Genomic DNA, 17,472 nt, shown 5'->3' with positions numbered 1-17,472 from the left:
AGTATATGGATTAAAGAAAACCATATTCAAAATGTAATTAGAAATACAAAATGTGCTACAATAGGGACATACTGGGTGATAAAAGAGGAAAATATAACAGTTCCCATGGAAAAATAACACTTCAAGTGAAAATCAGAGAAAGAGTTGATATCTTGTCCATATAAGCACATGGAGAACCTTCATTAAAGAGAGAACTATTCTGCAAAAGACTGGAGGTAGGATAAAACAGAATTTAAGAATGAGTCCAACTTTCTGGTTTGAGTCATAGAGGTAGATGATGAAGTTCTTAAATAAGGTGAGAAATACTAAAGAATGAATGGGAAAATGGGTTTCAGTTGGGGCAAATAATTTCATTCTGCACATATTGAATGTAGATGCCTGTGGAGCATCCAAGTGGCAATAATTAGTAAGCAATTATTTGTATAGTTATCAACAAGGAATGCGGAGGACTGGGTTAGTGTTAGAATTTGAGGAGCATCAACTCATCATTGTAAATTGAACTTGTGAATGAATACAATTACTCAGAAAGAGTAGTTAGTAGCTAAAGCAGTAAGAATTAAAAAAACAGTATTAAGGTGTCAAAAACGAAAAGAGAGAAAAAGATGTCTGCTGTTTTTATATGTCAAATGATCCTCAAATAAATAAATAAATAAATAAATAAATAAAATTTTTGAGAAGTGTATCCACTGAAAACTGCCCATGAAATTCATTGGCTTGGAAGTCAATGACATTGGCATATTTTGATGAAGTACTGGGAATGGCAATCAATTTTTAGTGGTTTTAGAAAACAGAGCTAATGTGACACCATGTGATAGATGGACCGCATGGTGCCACATCGTTGACATAGTGTCACTATAAAGGTGGAGAAAGACAGGAATGTGAAAGGATGGCAACCAGAAGCAATGTGTAGAGACAGCTGCCAGTCTTGAAGACGTTGAAGACAGAGTAAAAGCTCAAGTCTCCCGAGGGAATGGAAAAGAATTACATTTAAGGAGCAGGTAGATTTGGCCGAAGGTGGCCTTTCTTTTTTTCCAAGTAGATAAAGGTCCAGTAGAGTCGTCTTCTCCTCCAGAAGTATGAGGCTTTCAAGCATGGTATCTCTGAACCGTGAGTTGCTACTATAAGTGTACCTTCGTCTTTACCTACTTTCATTTTCCCTGGAATCTCAGCTGATGAATTATTTATTCTCCTCTACATCATCAAATTCTCCCCCTGTACCCTTCACCCAATCATTTTCCAGCAACCCGCTTATCATGGAACATTGCTCAATCTGGCCTTTCTTCTTTCCCTGTGTTGTCAACACTTCTATGACTAATGTAGTTTAAAGTATTGACTCTGAAGCCCAATTGCCTGTGTTTGAATCCTGATTTCACCACTTACAAGATGGTAGAGTAACCACTTACAAGATGAGTAACTTGATTCAAGTTATTTACGCTTCGATGCCTCAATTTTCTGCTCATCTATAAAATACAGATAATAGAGTTAACCCATATAAAGTGCTTATAAAAGTACTTGCTACATAATAAAACTCAATAAATATATTTTACTGTATTTTGTCCTTCAGACTTCAAATTTCTTGTCACCCTAAAATTTACCAATAGCATTCATTCAAAATGTCAGATTCTAGCCGTGAGTTATTACCTTCTCATTCACCCTTCCTACCTATGTGTTCTCCACCAATGTTTGCATGTTCTCAACTCACACTCTGATTAAATTCTCTTCACTTTGGTTCCACTCAACTCTATTTAGACTAAATTCACTAAAGACACCAATTAATATTTAATTGATGGCTTCATTTTTCATAGATCTCTATAGCTTTTGACAACATGGACCATTCTCATCACACTTAAATTATCAATGCTTTTGTATTCCATTATAACACACACTCTTGGTTCTCCCTACCTGTCTCTGACTACTATCTGTGCACCTTTGTCTATCTGCTAAATGATGGTAATCCTTATAGTTCTGCCTTAATCTGATTTTTCATATAAAATTATATACATCCTTGATATAAACTGTTCACTCAGTACTGCATATTTTCATCCCAGATCTCTCCTTTGAGCTTTAAGCACAAATACCTAGTTGTATAAGAGGTGCCTCAATAATATACCTTGTTATATACTGTCTTATATTTTCCCCTCCATGTGCTCACATATATTCTCAGCTGGCAGAGTCTTGATTCATTTATTCATGTTAGAAACCTGAGGGGGCACCTGGGTGGCTCAGTTGGTTAAGCATCTGACTCGATTTCAGCTCGGGTCATGATGTCACAGTTTGTGAGTTCAAACCCCACATCAGGCTCTGCACTGACAGTGCGGAGCCTGCTTGGGATGCTCTCTCTCTCTCTCTCTCTCCTCTCTCTCTCTCTGCCTCTCTTCAGCTCATTCTCCCCCTCTCTCTCAATAATAAATAAATAAACCTAAAGATAAAATACAAAAAAAAAAAAAACATGATAGAAACCAGAGGATAACACTAAACACTATTCTTTCACATTCCCATTCAAATAATCATTGACTTTTGCCAATTTTTGTATAATATTTTAAAACTCAGATTCATCCTTTCCCCTGAATTAACACTGAATTGAGACATGTCTTCATAATTCCTGGAGTAGACAATTTAAATAATCTTTCGAAGTGGCCCCTTGTTTCAAACCTGTCCAGCTGAATCCCATTCCATCACAAATAGCAGACAGTAATGGGAAACTGTGGTTCTGATTGAATCACTTTTCTCTTAATGACTTACCACGGCTACCGGGAAAAACCATGATATTCAATGTCTTGAATCGCATGTCCCCTGCTAGTCTCTCAGACCAAATTTGATTCTTCCTCTATGCTTTATCAACTTTGATGTTCTTGAAGTTACTCTTGTGTTCATGCTGTTTTGAGTTCTCTATGGATTTGCTTACACTGTGGTCAACATCTAAACAGTTCTTCCTCCTTTTCCTTTTTCTTTTTCTTTTCTTTTTTTTTTTTTTTTAAATTTAATTCATTGCTTGCTTGCCTTTGAGATACAACTCAAATATCACATCTTGGGGCTGCTCTCCTGAACTCATCTTTCTCATAGATCAACTGAGGAACTCCTCTGTGAAGCACCACACTGTCCATAGTGCGTGCTATCATGCACCTTCCATATTGGTTTATAACCATATGATACATTAATATTCCAGGCTCTCCTCAAAACCTACTCATAGTTAATCTATTAACTTTTGCATCCATTAGAATTTAGCATAATATCTGGTACATATTAGAGCTTGGTAAATGCTTATTAAGAAAATAACAGGGGCTTCTGGGTGGCTCAGTCGGTTGGACGTCTGGCTCAGGTCGTGATCTCATGGCTAGTGAGTTTGAGCCCTGCATCGGGTTCTACACTGACAGCTCAGAGCCTGGAGCCTGCTTTGGATTCTGTCTCCCTCTCTCACTGTCCCTCCTCAGCTCGCATGCTGTCTTTCTCTCTGTCTCTCAAAAAAAAAGCATTAAAAAACTTAAAAAGAGAAAATAACAATATGTTCTCAGCCACTTAGAAATAATGAATATTGTCAAACAAAAACCAGAGTTTATGATTTGTAATCAAATGTACAAATTTATGAATTTTTGTATATTTGTAAATTTCTGGGAGAAACCCCACTTTTTCATGAATATCATCTTTAGGATATATTGCTGAATTTGATTCACTAAAATAAAATATTTGGCTTTGTAGGTATCCTCTTAAGGAGTATTAGTCTGTACTTTTGTTATGGATTTTGTTTTCTTGTTTGGGTTTGGCTTTTTGTTAATATCTGTGCTGGGATTTGGTATCAGAGTTACACAGACCCCACAACCTTTGTAAATCTTTGAACAAGCATGTACTTTCACACACACACATAAACATACATGCACCCTTTGTACACGTTCATGTTGTTTGTGTGTGCATTCATGTATGAGTTGGTATGATTCTATGTATTTGTGTGAGCACTTCAGTAAAGTGCAAGCACAAATTATAATATATGTACTGATCAGCATGAATATACACACACTTTCCCTATCTGTGTCCACATTTCCATTGTGGAAGAATGCATTGGTATGTGCATTTACGTTTGTGTACATGCATGATGCATGTTTGTTGCATGTATGAACTGTTCGTGTGATTTTTAAATGTTAAGTTCATGTGCACCACCTACGTCGTAGATTAAAAATTAACTGTCCCCCCTCAGAGAAGAAAAATCTTCCAAATGGAGCATTGCCCTTGCTGGATGTGAACTATGGGCTCCCTTAGCTCACTTATGTTTGTATCCCTTATTTTTCAGTGCTTTATGTAACCTGATGTTGCCAGGGCTGTTGGAAGAATTCTTGCTTCAGGTCCCTTCCAGCAGTCTATGAAAAATTCATACTGAGCTCTTGCAAAGACCGAATTCCAGCAAAGATTTTGCTAGGCGGGGGGTGGCAGCTATGTCCTGATGTGCACCTGTCTCAGACTAGTCTCCAAATACAGGGAAAGAGCGTTCCCAAACACTTCAATTTTATTTTTTTGGTAGATTTCAGCTCTCCAACCGAGAAACATGATTTCTCTTTTATTCAGTTATGCAAATGACTTCTTATCTTCCAACTCCCATTTCTTAAGTTCTGTAGGGATCTTTATAATTTTAAAATCATTTTCACCCATCTTATTTGATCTTGTGTGACCTTGGTGAAGTCATTTCACTGTTCTGAGTTTCAATTTCTGCAAAACTGTGATAATAATAACCACTGCCTTGATACCTAGACGTAGCCTCTGTGAGAAGGCAAAGAAGATAACAAATTCAAGAGCTTGTGAACTCTAAGATTAAAATAAATGTGCAAAACTGTAACCTATTGTTATTGTCATTACTATTCCTCTCAACAAGACTATAAAGTAGAGAGTAAAAGAAATTACAAGGTACTTACTTTATAGACTAAGAACCAATGTAATATTCTCTATTGATATACTTGGAAAACAGAACAATAAGCTATTTTTCTTTATACAAAAGAAGGGCAACCACAAGATAACACATTTTACCATTATATTCACAATACTGCATTTAATTAACAATCAGTGTTAGCAAGCCGGTGGGAAATGGCACTCTAATACATTGTTGAGACTGCTGTCCACTAGTTTGCAAACTGTTTAGCTATATATATCAAAATTTAAGTTTTACCTAATCTTTGACCCATCCATTCCCATTCTTCACATCTGACCTAAGTGAAAATATCAGAAATATAAATGCACACAGATGTATACACAAATAAACAAATATATGTATATATACGCAGGTAATGCAAGTTAATATATATTATATATGTATGTAAGTACAAGTGCATATGCATGTTATTTGTAAATGGATGTATATGATGAGAGTATGTATGAAATATGTATATTTGTTAAAATTTTAACAGTTGGTCATTCAGAAGTAACCCAATGTCCATCTGTAAGTGAAGGTTAAATAAACTGTGCTGTATGCCTAACACAGGATTCTGTGAGCCATAAGTCTAGTATCAACCTGGGAATGTAACTATACTATATTATTACTTTAATAAAGCAAGTTGCAGAAAAATAAGCCTGGTATAAATCCATTAATTAAAAACACATTTATAAATATAAACATGCTGGTTTAGGGATATGGGTGGACTTTGCTTCTACATGATTCTGCACTGCTTGATTTTTATGACCAAGTATTATTTCTGTAATTGAACAAAAATCTATCACTATAATAAAGAAAGAGTAAGCTAAAAAGAATTTACATTTTTTAGAGACAGAAAGTAAGTATATTAGAACTCTTTAGAGACCATTCCACTGCTGCTAACTAAGAGCAACTCTGTAATCCAGCAGTTGGAAATGAATATCTAATAACCGCATTCTAATTCTGGCTCATTCAATGCCACCCTGTGGAATCCTCTGGAGGCAAAACTTTCACTGTTGTCTTTCCTTTAGAGCTGATTATGGAATTATAAAGCTATAATTTCCTAACTTCTCTGGATATTTCCTCTGAATTAAAACAGTTTTCTTGATTGGAAGCAGCCCCTTGTGAAATAAAGAAAGCTGCAAGAAGAATGCAACCTCCCAATAGTGTCACCCTGAATGAGTAGACCCTGACGTTTTCATGGAGGAGACACTGGGTTAAAACTTATGCTCTAGTCAACTTAAAATTACAAACAGAAGAATTGTGTCCTTAACGGATAGAGCAAAAGGGCCAAAACTTTGTGCTTTGCCAAGTACTTCTTCCTCTGCGTGTTTTTTAACCAGGACTTCGAAGAAGCGCTCAGCATTGATCCCTGAATCTCAGTCCCATGGGGACTCCAGGAAACATCTTGGGGTGCTCTGTCCTTGCTCTCGGGTGTAGACTCCTTCACAGAATCTAGATAAATTAATAAAGCATGAATGCCACAGTATTTTGGCGGAAGTAGAATGGTGTGCAAGAAGTGAAGTAAAAAGATGAATTTCCATCCTTGGCTTTGCCAGTTACTAACTGTGTGAAGTTAAGTCACATACTCCCCGAGATATGATTTTGTCCTATGAAATTTTATATATATACACATATATATGTATATATATACACACACACATATATACATATATACAAATATATACATATACATATATACACATATATATACATATACATATATACACATATATATACATATATATGTGTGTGTATATATATACGTATATATGTGTATATATATATAATACTTGATATAGACACTGCCACATAGCAATCACTCGAGCAAGCCAGCTACTATTACTATAAGAAAATAAATATATGCAAGAAAACAACAAATGTGTTTCTCTTTCTCCTTCTCCCCTTTACCTGCAGAACAAATTCCAACTACATTAGGACCACTTAACCTGACTTTCACCAGCTGACTCCAGAGTATATTTCTGGGGTCATCTATACTTGGCCGGATATACTTCATATGCATCTTCTGGTCATTAATTTTTGGAATATTTACTGGTGCCCTCTGAAAAGACAGCCATCTTTAAAATTCAGTTGGTTACTTCCTTCTCATTTATAACTTCCTATATGAAAGTCATGCCCTTTGGAGGCTTACCTAGTCGGTACCACAGCCCCATACGACAGGCATAACAAACATGCTCCCACATGATGATGTTCCCACAGCATCACATGGCCAAGGATCGCCAATAGATTTTCTATGTATTAGCTTACCTTACTAGCCTGAGAAATATTTTTTACAGCACTTAGCAAAAGAATTGATTAAAAAGTGTTCTAAAAAATTACCTAAATTACTGCTTATAAAGTAGGCTTACTTTGTAAGAGGGTAAATTAGATATATCCTGAGGCTCCTGGATGGCTCAGTCAGGCATCTGAGCCTTGGTTTTGGCTTAGGTCATTATCTCACGGTTTCCTGACTTTGAACTCCACTTCTGGCTCTGTGCTGACAGTGTGGAGCCTGCTTGGGATTCTGTCTCCCTCTGTCTGCCCCTTCCCCACTCATGCTGTCTCTGTCTCTCTCAAAAATAAACAAACTTAAAAACAAACAAAAAAATCTGTTGATCCTGACCTTAGTGGGGAAGCTTTGAGTTTCTCATCAAGTTTACGAATCTACAATATTAATTGTAGAGCTTTTAATATTCCTTACCAAGTTAAGAAACTTCACTTTAGTCTTAGTCCACTGAGGAATTTTATCATAAATTAATGTGGGATTTTTTCAATTCTTTTCCTGCATCTATTGATATGATCACATAATTTTTTCTTTCTTAGTCTGTCAATGTAATGGATTATGTTAATTGATTTTCAAATGTTGAAAATCATTATCCCAGTCTTCCATATCTGGGATAAATCCCATTTTGTTGTATTACATAATTCTTTGTACACATTGTTGGATTCAATTTGCTAACATTTTGATGAGGGTTTTTCATTTATGTTCATGAGAGATATTGTTCTGTAATTTTCTTTGTCATGTTTTGGTACTAAGGTAATGCTGAACTTGCAATGAATTAGGAGGAAAAGTCAGTAATTATTGACTAAATTTCTTCAAGAGACATAGGTGTATTTAGATTGTATTTTTCTTTTTGAGTGAGTTTTGGCAGATTATGTCTTTCAAGAAATTGTTTGCTGACTTATAAGTTATCAGATTTGTGGGCATAGACTCATTCATAATATTTTTTTATTATCCTTTTAATAACCATGGATCTTTAGTGATTCCCCTCTTTCATTTATGGTATTTCTAATTTGTGCCCTCTCTCTTTTTTTTGCTTAAATAGTCTGGCTAGAGGCACAGAGATATTTTTTTTAAGTTGTTTTATTTATTTGGAGAGAGACAGAGAGTGAACCTACACATGCACACGCACACACACCCACACATACACACACACACACAAGTGAGTAGGGGAGGGGCAGAGAGAGAGGGAGAGAGAGAATTCCAGGCAGACTCAGCACTGTCAGCCCAGAACGCAATGCGGGGTTTAATCTCATGAACCCTGAGATCATGACCTGAGCTGAAATCAAGAGTGGATGCTCAACCACTGAGCCACCCAGGCATCCTGAGGCTTAGAGATTTTATTGATCTTTCATTCATTGATTTCTACTCTAAATCCTATTATGTATTTTCTCTTGGTTATTTTGGATTTACTTTGTTCTTCTTTTTCCTAAGGTGGAAACATACTTGATTTTAGATCTTCCATCTTTTCTAATATATACATTAAATGCTACCAATTTACCTCTAAGAACTGCTTTTGCTATGCCCAACAAATTGTTTTTTCGTCCCTGTTTTGTTGAAAATATTTTTTTAATTTTTCTTGAGATTTTTTTTTCGTTGAGACGTATGTTATTTAGAAGCATGCTGCTTAATCTCCGCATATCTTAGAACGCTCCAGTTTATCCTTTCCTGAGTTTGCAACATACATTTACAATTAATTCAAGTCCACTTTCAAATAACAATGCAGCACTTCACAGGTTTTGTGAGTACCTTACAATAACAAAGTAATCCTAATTCCTCCCTACTAACCTTTGTATCATTGCTGTTACTAATTTTAGTTATATATAAACATCCATAAGCTAATACGTATATATAAGATACCTAAGTATGCAATATTCAAATACATCGTTTGTACTATTATTATTTTGAACAAATTTCTGTTAAGGTGATTAAGAATAAGAAAAATAAAAGTTTTGGGGCACCTGGATGGCTCAGTCCGTTGGGCGTCTGACTTTGGCTCATGTCATGATCTTGCAGTCAGTGGGTTCGAGCCCCTTATTGGGATCTGTTCTGACAGCTCAGAACCTGGAGCCTGCTTAGGATTCTGTGTCTCCCTCTCTCTGCTCCTCCCCCACTCGTTCTCTGTCTCTCTCTGACTCTCAAAAATGAATAAACGTTACAAAAAAATAAAAAAAAAAAGACAGAAGTTTTTATTTTTCCATCACTTATTCCTGCTTTGATACTCATCCTTTTTTTATTTAGATCTGAATTTCTAACCTATATTATTTTCCATCCTGACATTTCTTGCAAGGCATATCTACTGGCGACCAATTATTTCAATGTTTGATGTCTGACATTAATTTGGGGAAATTCCCAGTCATTACTGTTTTAAATATTTTTTTCTGTTCCCTCTCCTTTCCCTTTAGATAGTTCCATTACAAGAATATTACACGTTGACCTGTTGTTCTTCTGCCCTTGAATATTCTCTGGTGTTTTTTTGTTTGTTTGGTTGGTTTTAGGTTTGTTGTTGTTGTTGTTGTTGTTTTTCTTTTTTTCTTTTTTCTGTTTGCCTCTCAATTTTTGGAATTTCCATTGCTATATCTTCAAACTCAGAGATTATTTTCTCAATCATATCCATTTATATTCCAATGTGTTTTATCTCTAGCATTTCTTTTTTTTTTTTTTCTTACGATTTCCATCTCTTTGCTTATATTGCCCATCTGTTCCTGCATGCTTCCTACTTTACCTCTTATAGCCTTCACATATTTATCACGGTTGTTTTTTTTTTTTTATTTTTTTTTAACATTTATTTATTTTTGAGACAGAGCATGAACAGGGGAGGGTCAGAGAAAGAGGGAGACACAGAATCTGAAACACGCTCCAGGCTCTGAGCTGTCAGCACAGAGCCCCACACGGGGCTCGAACTCACAAATCGCGAGATCATGACCTGAGCTGAAGTCGGATGCTTAACCGACTGAGCCACCCAGGTGCCCCTATCACGGTTGTTTTAAATTCCCGGTCTGATAATTCCAACATCTTGCCATGTCTGGTTCTGATGCTTTCTCTGCTCTTTAAATTGTGCTTTTTGTCCTTTATCATGCCTTGCAATTTTTTTTTCTTGAAAGCTGAATATTGTGTAACCGGTAAAAGGACTTGTTGTGTTGGTACTAATATAATTGAATACATCTTGAAAAAAGAGTAGATTTATATGTACATTTATTTAAGTATATACAGATTTATTAAATATTTGCCATATCCAGATATGGGACTAAGGCTTTTACATAATTATAATTAATTTCCGAACATCCTCACCTTTATATGAAAATTCTTGATGAGGAGGTAGGAAAAAACATTTACTCTGGAATTTGTTCTTATGCCAAATGTTATTACCAGTCTAGATCCTCTATAAAGTGGATGAATTTCCAGATTTGGAATAAGAGGGCTGTTAGACATCTCCCACAACTGTTTTTTTCTTCCCTCATATTTTTTAATGAAGAAACTGAAGTCCAGGGTGTTTAATCTACTTAGCTGTTAAATATCTTATTATTATTTATTTCACAATCTAAAGGAATAACTCAAAGCAGTAGTGCAAGTAAGATTCAAACCATTGAGTCTGGATTCCAAGGCCAAAGCTCTGTTCAGTGTTTTCTATAGTATCATGGCTCTTTCTAAAACTCTATATTTTGAGATAATTATAGGCTTATATAAGAGTTTCAAAAATAGTACAGAATTACCATATACCCTTCACTCGGCTTCCCCTGTTACATCCTAAACATATGAAGTTAACGAAACCAAGAGATTACTATAAATATAATACCACCATTAAGCTACAGATTTTTAAATGTCCGGAATAGGCAAAAACATAGACACACAGATTAGATGAGTTACTAGGGGCTCATGGGAGGGAGGAGTGGCGAGTTACTACTTAATAAGTATTGGGTGTCATTTTAGGCTAATGAAGATGTGTTTGGAGGTCATTGTTGCAAAAATTGTGAGTGTACCATATGCCACTGGCCTGCACACTTTATTTTTTTAAATGTTTTTGTTTGTTTTTGAGAGAGAGACATACAGAGTGAGAGCATGGGAGGGGGGCAGACAGAGAAGGAGACACAGAATCCGAAGCAGGCTCCAAACTTTGAGCTGTCGGCACAGAGCCCGATGTGAGGCTCAAAATCATGAACTGTGAGATCATGACCTGAGTTGAAGTCAAATACTTAACCAACTGAGCCACCCTGGTGTCCCTGGACTGCACACTTTAAAATGGTTAAATGTTGGGGCACCTGGGTGACTCTGTTAAGCATCCGACTGAAGCTCAGGTCATGATCTCACAGCTTGTAGGCTGCAGCCCCACATTGGGCTCTGTGCTGACAGCTCAGAGCCTGGAGCCTGCCTTGGGTTCTCCGTCTCCCTCTCTCTCTGCCCCTCCCCTGCTTGCATTCTCTCTCTCTCTCTTTCCCTAAAAAAATAAGTAAACATTAATGAAATAAAATAAAATGGTCAACTGTTGGTTATATGAACTTTACCTCAATTACAAAAAAAGGGGGAGGGGGGCGCGCCCAGATGGCTCAGTCGGTTGAGCATCTGACTTTGGCTCAGGTCATGATCTCACAGCTCGTGGGTTCGAGCCCCACATTGGGCTCTGTGCTGACAGCTCAGATCCTGGAGCCGGTTTCAGATTCTGTGTCTCCCTCTCTCTCTCTGCCCCTCCCCTGCTCACACTGTCTCTGTCTCAAGAATAAATAAGCATTAAAAAAAAAAACTAAAAAAAAAAGGATGAATGTGGAACTGGGCTCTTACAATAGCCCAAATGAGAGATGATACTAGCTTAGATTATCCTATAAGCAATAGAAGATGGAAAAATTTGAAAGATACAAGGTTTTCTTTGGAAGGAAAATTTATGCGATTGATGATGGTGTAGGTATGGGAGTATAGAAAGATACAACTCACGTACCCTTACTCCCTTCTGGATAATCTTCTATCATTGTTTAAAACTTTTTAAAATAGTACTTTATTTATTTTGAATTTGTATTATTTTTTTAAGTTTTATTTTATTTATTATTTTGAGAGAGTGGGGGAGGGGCAGAGAGGAGAGAGAATCCCAAGCAGGCTCTGCAATGCCAACACAGGGCCCGGCTTGGGGCTCGAACCCACGAACCACGAGATCATGACCTGAGCTGAAACCAAGAGCTGGACGCTCAACCTACTGAGCCACCCAGGCGCCCCCGTCTTCTATCATTTTTGACCTGCTTCCAGTAAAACATGTATCACAGGAAATTACAATGGGTTGGAAATTTTTTTACCTTATCGACTGTAAGATTCCAAAGCACATATTGAACTATTAATGTTTGCATTCCCATTGCTTGTCTCAGTGTTTCTTACAGTCGGCACTCCACGACTTTTGAGTGAATGATGATAATTACATATGAATAGTTGTGTCAGTGATGTATATGCCTGAGAATGTTTACCAATTTCTTAGCCAGCCTTTTGTTCATGAACACTGAGAACATCAAATGTCCCTCTTTGAATTAAACAAAATGATGTCATTATAATATCTTGTAGGTACTAATATTAAATCCATAGATATGACTGAGTTGATAAATAGCAAAGGCATACTGAAAATCTCTCTGCTATTGTGATGAATTAATGTATGAAATAATTTATACCAAATTCTAATTTTTGCATTTCTCCAAAATAGCCTGATTACTCATTTTCCAGAGGATAAATTGCCTGTCAGAAATGGGAAGCTTTAATATTGTAAATATTTCAGCTTTTCTGAAATTAATCTGCAAATGTAATCTCAATTGAGTCTCAATATATATTTTTGAAAATAGACACGACGATTTTAAATATGTCTGTAAGAACAAATGTAGTCTAATAACTTGAATACCAATACAATTTATGAGGTTAATTGTATTGAAAAGCCATGACAATTTACATGGCCTATGGCCATGTGAAAAAGGCAGGCACATCAATGAAATAGCATAGAAAATTCTTTAAAAGACATTATACATAGAATTTAGCATTTTAAAATGTCATTTAACACGGGTAGTCACTTAATGAATTATCCAAAAATAATCCTGGGACATGCACTGTTTAATAGGAAAAGGACTGAACAAACCAGACATGTATTTCACCTTTATGCTAAAATAACCTCAATATAGTTTATACTTTAAAAACCATATAAGAAATAAAAGAAAATATAATGTATACTTTTGTTACAGTCTTGGTATATAGAAGGGTTTCTTTTTTTTTTTTTTTTTTTTTTTTTTTTTTTTAATTTTTTTTCAACGTTTTTTATTTATTTTTGGGACAGAGAGAGACAGAGCATGAACGGGGGAGGGGCAGAGAGAGAGGGAGACACAGAATCGGAAACAAGCTCCAGGCTCCGAGCCATCAGCCCAGAGCCTGACGCGGGGCTCGAACTCACGGGCCGCGAGATCGTGACCCGGCTGAAGTCGGACGCTTAACCGACTGCGCCACCCAGGCGCCCCTAGAAGGGTTTCTGAAACATATTGGTAAAGGCAGAAACCATGAAGAAAATGACAGATTAGGTTTTACAGGTAAATTAAAAAAAAAATCAGTGGGTAAAATTGTTAAACTGAATAAAAGTGATAAATTAAGAAAAGTATTGCAATGATATAAAATAGGAAGGTTTGCTCCCTTTTACATTAAAAGTTATCATACATCAGTAATAGAGTTGTTCAGGAGGATAACTTGAAAACAGATCTCAAAAAATCAGCACATCAAGGGTATCATTAAACTAATTCTACCTACATTTTTCCTAAAGAAATTGTCTGATAAGGGAGAGAGATACAGTATACATATTATCATCCCAATGTTGCTAAAAGTAGCAAAGTAAAATTGGACTCAGTATAAATGGAGTTCAGTACATTATAGATTAGATGAGTTGAATAATTACATAAATATAAAATAAGAGATTGGGAAGCCTGGGTGGCTCAATTGGTTAAGTAAGCGTCCAACTTCCGCTCGGGTCATGATCTCACGGTGAGTTTGAGCCCCACATCAGGCTCTCTGCTGTCAGCGCAGAGCCCGTCTCAGGATCTGTCCCCCTTTCTCTTTGCCCCTCCCACTTGCGTGTGTTCTCTCTCTCAAAAATAAATACACATTTAAAAAAATATGAGATTATGAAGAAATATGAAGATATTTACATCTGGAGATATATACAGATACATATACAATGCTTATATCATTGATATTAAAAAGCAGATTTTAAAATATGTGATCTATGATTATATATGTGTGTGCAAGTATGAATAGACAGCTAAAAATAAATGGAAATATAAACAGATAAATACTGAAAAATAAATGTGTGCGTATATTGACATATGCTTGTGTATACTTATGTGCCCTGTGTTAGATACAGACATAAGGAAAATTGCAGCCTAATATAGTTAAAATGTTAGCTATGTTTACTTCCTTTTTTAAATTTTTTTTAATGTTTATTTTTGAGAGATAGACGCAGAGTGTGAGCAGGGGAGGGGCAGAGAGAGAGGGAGACACAGAATCGGAAGCAGGCTCCTGGATCTGAGCTGTCAGCACAGAGCTAGACGCAGTGCTCGAACCCACAGAGCAAAAGATCACGACCTGAAGTCGGAAGCTTACCCGACTGAGCCACCCAGGGATCACTCTTCTTTGCATTTTAAAAGTACATTTTGGGGGCACATGGGTAGCTCATCTGGTTGAGCGTCTCTTTTAAAAATGTTTTTTTAATGTTTACTTTTGAGAGAGAGAGAGAGAGAGAGAGACAGAGTGCGAGCAGGGGGTGGGGCAGAGAGGGAGACACAGAATCCCAAGCAGGGTCCTGGCTCCCAGCTGTCAGCACAGAGCCCAAAGCAAGGCTTGAACTCACAATGCGTGAGATCATGACCTGAGCCAAAGTCCTACGCTTAACTGACTGAGCCACCCAGGCGCCCCACTATGTTTACTTTTGAGTCGGTGTAGGAATTGTTTGGTTATTACTTTTTACTTTTACTTTCATAAAACTTTTGTTAATTTGTAACTTAATCTTTAATAATTCAGCATGGAGAGGGGGGGAATTTATGCTTTCGTTTGTTCATCTGAATTTTTGAGTTAATTCTCTAAATCAACATTGCATACTTCAGGGATAAAGAGTATTTGAAAGCTCCCGGGTAGAAGCCAACAATCTTGAGGCGGCTGCTGTTAGAGGTTCAGTTACCTTTAGCTCTGAACGGCACTGGAGGCTTAACGAAAGAAGCAGAGATGTCTTTTTATTGGTAAAATGTGTGGCTTCAGGATACGTGGATTAGCAAAACAGTAATGAGAAGGAGTTCGCAACCTTGCACGAACAGGGTACAGGGATTGAGTCTATGCATGAGTCTATTCACTTGAGAGCGTTGCCCGAGGCTTGATTCTAAAATGGTTGTCCAGACACCGACTCAGAATTTGGTTGCCTGAATCCAACTAAGGTTAACTAAATTACGGTACTAAAAGTTTGCCATGTTTGCTTTGGGAGAAACTTTCATGCAAGGAGATACTGGTGCATTTTATTTTTATTTTTTTAACTTTATTTGTTATTCTTGGAAAGAGAGAGAGAATGTAACCCACTGAGTCACCCAGACCTCCCCCACTTTTTAAATTTTTTTAAAAGTTTATTTGTTTATTTGCTACTGCTACATTTTAAACATGACAGAAACAGAGCTTCATTGAACCCACAGAATAAGTAACAAGAAACATTTTATGAGCAAGAATGTATATCTGTATGTGGTAGGAAGCAGGCTGAGAATCACTGTCATGGGAGATTGTAGGGAAGAGACCGAGAGTAATAATATTCATCAAAAACAAACTAGTCACCGTGAATGGCCAAATGTAACTTAGATCAATTTGCAAATATTATGGCCTATCCTCAAATTTGTATACAAACTATTTTAATCAGGGGTGCATTTTCAGTGACTATATATTCAGTAAAGAATAACTTTTAATATATGATGAAAAGTCAATATGATCCCCAAACGTAATACATCAAATTATATATCTACAACTATCTCTCGTTATGTACGTACATGCATGTGCACACACAGAGACAAAAGGTGAGGCTTAAAATGCATTAATAAATTCATAAATTATAGGCAAAAAGTATGTGCTAAAATTGCAAAATGTTTACATTGAATAATCTAAATAAAATGACAGAAAACCAACAATATATCAAAATCCGAGGTTTTTCAGCCAAGCATGTACATGGAAGGAAATATGTAGTCTTATGAGAATATATTTTAAAGGGAGAATGGTGGCAAATTGTTGAGTCATGTTTTCAAATAAAAAAAATTAAGACAAAAATCATCAGAGTAAATCTGAGGGCGTAATGAACAATTAACTAGGTGAACATCAAAAGCATGAACAAAAACAAAAGCTGGTCCTTCAAAAGACTAATAAAGTACACGGATCTGGCAGAAGTAATCAACAAAGCACTAAAGAGGAGGCAAAGCCAAATAATACTGCAAATAAGAGAGAAGATACAACTGTTGATATATGAAGACATATGTAAAAACAAAGAAATACAAAGAAAACATTAACTATTAAAATACTAGGAGAACATTAATGAAAGCTATACTGCATATACAAATTTAGAAAAAAACATACATCACGAAAATAAAGTATTAATCAATATCTGAAAGAATTCATTTTTTTTAGTAATTCTTTTTTTTTAATATGTGAAATTTATTGTCAAATTGGTTTCCATACAACACCCAGTGCTCATCCCAAAAGGTGCCCTCTTCAATACCCATCACCCCTTCCCCCCTCCCACCCCCCATCAGCCCTCAGTTCTCAGTTTTTAAGAGTCTCTTATGCTTTGGCTCTCTCCCACTCTAGCCTCTTTTTTGAAAGAATTCTTTACCTACCGAAACCCACATTTGCAGTAAAAAAAAAAAAAAAAAAAAAAAAAAAAGTACTACCCCAGACATGTGAGCAGACTCAGCCAAGATCATCAGAGCTGCAGAGATGACCCACAGCTAACCACAAGCCTCTGATCAAGCATCGCACATGGAGGCCAAGGCCATACGGAGGCTGGACGTTTTGTTCCTGGACCTGCTTTGAAAGTGTCAGCAGCACTAGACTTGTAGTTGTATAGTATCAACTTGGCTCCACATTGTTTTGTTCCCTACTTAATTATGCTTTATGCACCTCTTAACCTCATGCATTATCCATCGTTAACTTGGCCTTTTTCACCCTTACTCCATGTTTACCCCCTGAGTGTAGACACATTTGTACTGACATTATCCGATGCACCTGATCATACTGGATCTCTAATGGCACCTCATCGTCGGCAAGAATGGACACCTTC

Source organism: Panthera leo, chromosome A3 (genome assembly GCF_018350215.1).
Source record: "Panthera leo isolate Ple1 chromosome A3, P.leo_Ple1_pat1.1, whole genome shotgun sequence".
Classification (NCBI taxonomy): domain Eukaryota; kingdom Metazoa; phylum Chordata; class Mammalia; order Carnivora; family Felidae; genus Panthera; species Panthera leo.
This window is presented reverse-complemented; position numbering follows the sequence as displayed.